The 4,585-nt window shown below is 61.9% G+C and overlaps 1 pseudogene; it reads right to left on the bottom strand.

The window, feature by feature from the left end:
• Window positions 1-1,530: 1,530 nt before the first annotated feature.
• Window positions 1,531-1,651, bottom strand: LOC111760423 (5S ribosomal RNA; annotated as a pseudogene).
• Between the last annotated feature and the right edge of the window lie 2,934 nt (window positions 1,652-4,585).

The raw sequence follows: 4,585 nt of genomic DNA, 5'->3' as shown, positions 1-4,585 counted from the left end.
GAGTGGTGACAGTGGGCATCCTTGTCTTGTTCCTGGTCTCTGCAGGAAAGCTTTCAGTCTTTCACCATTGAAGAAAATATATGGCCTTTATCATGTTGAGAAAATATCCTTCTATCCCCATTTTTGTAGTACTTTTATCAAGAAAAGATGGTGCATTTTATCAAATGCCTTTTCTGTGTCAATTGATAAGATCACGTGATTTCTCTTCTCTGGTTTATTAATGTAGTGTACTATGCTGACTGAGTTTCTTGTGTTGAACCAAACTTGGATGCCTTGTATAAAGTCCACTTTGTCATGATGAATAATTCTTTTTAATGTGTTGTTGGATTTAATTAGCAAGTATCTCCCTCGGGATGCGGCTTCCTTCAGGTCTCCCGCTAGCGAGACCCGGCCTCCGCACACCTGCCCGCCGCCACTGACACCCTGCACCGCTGGGCCTCGGTCTCCCAGCCGCGAGCCCAACTGGCTGCGGAGCCGGGCTGCCAGGACCAGCGCCTCTGCTCGCCGAGCCCTCGTGTGCCCTGGTGCCCCGAGCACAGATCCCGGCCAATGGGCCCTGCCGTCCCCCCCGGGGGAAGGAGTCCCCGGGATGCTGCTGGGGCCAGAGGGACACGGGCCAGAGGCCTCGCGGGCAGCGGACCGGCGGGTGTCCGCCGGGCAGGGCAGGGAGCTCTGGCCCGAGTGGGCCCAGGTGGCGGGTGCTGGTGTTCGGCTGGACCCGGCGCGGAAGGCACCGGCCCGGGACCCGGGCTCAGCCAGGTGGGACCCAGGCTCAGTCAGGTGGGAACCAGGCTCAGCCAGGTGGGTCCCGGGCTGAGCCAGATGGCCCCGGTCTGCCTCCGCCTCCGCCGGCGGTGTGTCCAGGCGCCTTGGGCTCTGAATGCCGCCAGCCCCGTGCGGGAGGAGCGATGGGCCCCAGGCACGTGTGCTAGTGTCCGTGCGCGCGTGCGTGCGCCTGGGTGTCTGCTTCGCGGGCTCCGGACCGTGTCCCGTTGGTCGGCACAGGGGTACCGACCGCACTGGCTGAGGGAGAGCCGCCCGCTTTCCCGCTGCGCGAGGGGCCACGGGGCGTGGGCGGCTGGTTTGGTGGGGCCTGTTCCCTGGGCTCAGGGGGCCACAGGAAGTCTGTGGCATGGGGCGCATCGGCGTGGTGCCAGCCAAGGCGAGGAAAGGCGAGAAGGGGCAGGCCCGGTGTGCACTTTTCCAGGGCACGGGCCAGAGGCAGGGCCCGCCGGACGCCGACAGGTTAGCGGGCCTGGGTTCTTGGGCCCAGGCGCAGTGGGCGCGGGCTCCTGCGTGCCCCAGCCAGGTGTGGGTTGGTGCGGGGCTGCGAGCTCCAAGGAAGAGCTGGGTGGCCGCCGCCTGCGTGGCTGCCTGCGTGGCTGCGCCGCCAGGGAAGGGCGCGCCCGGGTTGGGGCTGGGGACCGGGGGCTGGGGGCCTGCATACCCGGCCCTGAGGGCTGCGGGGAGCCGGGCTCGGGGCGGGCAAAAGGAGCGCGAGCCAGAGGTGGAGAGGGGGCGGCGCGTGGCAAAAGCCGGAGCACCCGGTATTCCCAGGCGGTCTCCCATCCAAGCACTAAGCAGGCCCGACCCTGCTTAGCTTCCGAGATCAGAGGAGATCAGGCGCGTTCAGGGTGGTATGTATGGCCGTCGACGCCGGCTGCCGTGGCCGGCAGTCCCAAGAGCCTGCTCCGCGCCGCCGCCCTGCCCGCCCGCCCGCCGCTCTGGCCCTACCTGGCCTCGAGCCCCCCCCGCCCCCGCACGCCACTGGCTCCCGGGACCCCCGCCGCTCGCCTGCCCACACGTCACCAACCCCTGCTCCGCCCTCGGGCCCACGGCGCGGCCCCCGCACCACCGACGGCTCAGTCCGTGGACGGCGCCCTGCGGACCCCCGACCGCCACGCGCACCCCTGGTGCCAGGCCGGCCGGCCCCCGACTCTCCCGCAGCGACCGCCTCAGGCGCGAGCGCCGGCGCCCCCTGCCGGCCGGCCCTGCCTCACCACCCCGCGCCCGGGCCAAGCACCTGCCACCACGCCCAGCCGGCGCCCCTGAGCCGGTACCGCCCCGGCCCAGGAGGCGGGGCCAACCCCAGTCCCGGCCTGCCGCCCACGCGCCCGCACGCCCCCGGCCGCCCCGTCCCCACACACACACACGCCCCCACCCCGCACGCCTTAGCCCCGGAGCTCGGGCCCTGGGCCCTCGGCCGTCGCAGCGGGTCCTCGCGTCCAGACCTCGCGCTCCCGGCCGCGCGCAGGGCTCTGCCCTCGGCCGCCGGGGCCGCCCCCAGGAGCCACGCCCACCCGGAGGGCGGGGGTCGCCCCGCACGCCGCCGGGCCTTCACGCCACACAGCCGCGCCGTGCGCGGGAGCGGCCCCTCTCCCTTGGAGCGGCGGCCACGAGCCGGCGTCGGATGCGGGCGGCCGCGCTGGCTGCAAACGCCGACCGCGGGGCCAGGTGGAGAGCGGCAGGTGGCCGGATCGGGGCCAGGCTGTCCGCAGGCCTGCGCAGCTGGGGCCAGAGCACAGGCCCTTGGACCTGGCACCGGGGGCTGCCCAGCCGCAGCGGGAGGCCCCGAGGCGCACGCAGCGGAAGCGCCCCCGGGCCGCGGCGGTGGGCGTGGCCTCGGTGCCCGCGCACCTGCGCCTGGGCCCTGCCGGGCTGCCGTGGGCACGGGTCTCTCCTCGCAGAGGCCCTGGGCCGCAGAGCTGGGGCCCCGGCCCGCTGCCCTGCCACCCCGAGCCCCTCCAGGCGTCCCGGCCTCAGCCGGCCTAGGCCTCGCTGTCGCCAGCGCCTGCTGACGGCGGAGCTCGCCGGGCTCCTGCAGATGCGCCTGGCGGGAGGCGAGGGCGACACGGCCGCCCGCTCGGCCAGACCTTCCAGAAGGCGCCTGGGCGCTTGCCGCCGGCGGGAGGGACCCTTGCAACCCGCGCCGCGCGCCCCGTGGGGGAGATCCCCTCGGGAGGCCGCTTCCTTCAGGTCTCCCGCTAGCGAGACCCGGCCTCCGCACACCTGCCGGCCGCCAGTGACACCCTGCACCGCTGGGCCTCGGTCTCCCAGCCGCTAGCCCAACTGGCCGCGGAGCCGGGCTGCCAGGACCAGCGCCTCTGCTCGCCGAGCCCTCGTGTGCCCTCGTGCCCCGAGCACAGATCCGGCCAACGGGCCCTGCCGTCCCCCCCGGGGGAAGGAGGCCCCGGGCTGCTGCTGGGGCCAGAGGGGCACGGGCCAGAGGCCTCGCGGGCAGTGGACCAGCGGGTGTCCGCCTGGGAGAGCAAGGTGCTCGGGCCCAAGTGGGCCCGGGTGGCGGGTGCTGGTGTTGGGCTGGACCCGGCGGGGAAGGCCCCGGCCTGGGACCCGGGCTCAGGCAGGTGGGACCTGGCAACAAAATAATACTGTTTTTGTAAAATATAAATTCAAATAAACTAGAGAGATGGAAACAGATTAGCAGCTGTGTATGGTATTGGAAGCACAGAGAGACTGAGAGGAGACGAGGTTTTTTTGGTTGGCTGTTTTTTTAAATTTTTATCATTATTGTAATAAGGAAAATGCTCTAAAAATGATTGAAGTAATGAGTTCACAACTATGCGATTACACCAAATACCACTGAGTGTATACTTTGAATGGATTTATTCTATTTAAGAGTTTCATTAAAATTGGTTTTTAAAAAAAATGAAGATAGAAATTCAATTAAAATAATTTAGTCGAATGGAAAGAGTGTAAAATAAGATTATTTTATATAAATAAGTTTTCTAACAACTTAAGAGTCAGCAAATTATAAAAATCAAACAACAAACTTAAGAGTCAGGCTGGCAATATACTTTCACATTCGCTTAAATTGAATTTCTTTAAATTTAAAACACATTCCCTTAAACAATGTGCATTTAATTTCAAAAAGACATTTTTTGAAGTTTAACACAGTACACGCATTTCTTAATTTAACATCAAAGGCTTAGATCATGGCGATCTTCAATAGGCAGTGATATATAATTTTTCTATGACAAAGAAATCCAATTATGGACATTTCCGGGCTCTGAGACAATAATATTCTCGTGAGTGAGCCCATGTTAGCGGTTACTTTGCTTTGTCACTTATGTATTCGGTGAGAAAAAATAGCTATGTGCAAGAGCCATGTTGATGAATTTGAGGTAGTTTATGGTTGTGGCCATTGTGGATGTCATGGTTCTATTTGCATGTTCAATTAGAAAAAGTCATCATGAAAATCCCTTAATTTATATTCTCTTTACAATATAATTTTTCATGTAATATAATGGTAGTGGAAAAAAGAGCATTCATTGTCTCATATTGGTTGTCTGTCTTGGTCCATTGACAATTGGATTTTTGTGCCTTTCTTAGTTTTATATGAAAATTTTGGGTCACTCTCTTCTTTTCCTCACTTCTCCCCAAGGGAAGAGGAATGGCCCTTCTGTTTAGTGAGAGTCTTATATTCATTGCATTGGTGTATAATAAGCAGAGCCACTGTGGTGTGGTCCTGCCATTCAAACCATTATTTGAAGTCCTCTTTGTCTATTATTCTCATATGAATAGACCTCTTTCTTTCTTAATGTTTTGGCTGCTTACAGGTACCTTG

This window comes from Dasypus novemcinctus, chromosome 23, assembly GCF_030445035.2.
Source record: "Dasypus novemcinctus isolate mDasNov1 chromosome 23, mDasNov1.1.hap2, whole genome shotgun sequence".
Classification (NCBI taxonomy): domain Eukaryota; kingdom Metazoa; phylum Chordata; class Mammalia; order Cingulata; family Dasypodidae; genus Dasypus; species Dasypus novemcinctus.
Note: the sequence above shows the minus strand (reverse complement) of the source record. Positions and strands in the feature narration are given on the sequence as shown.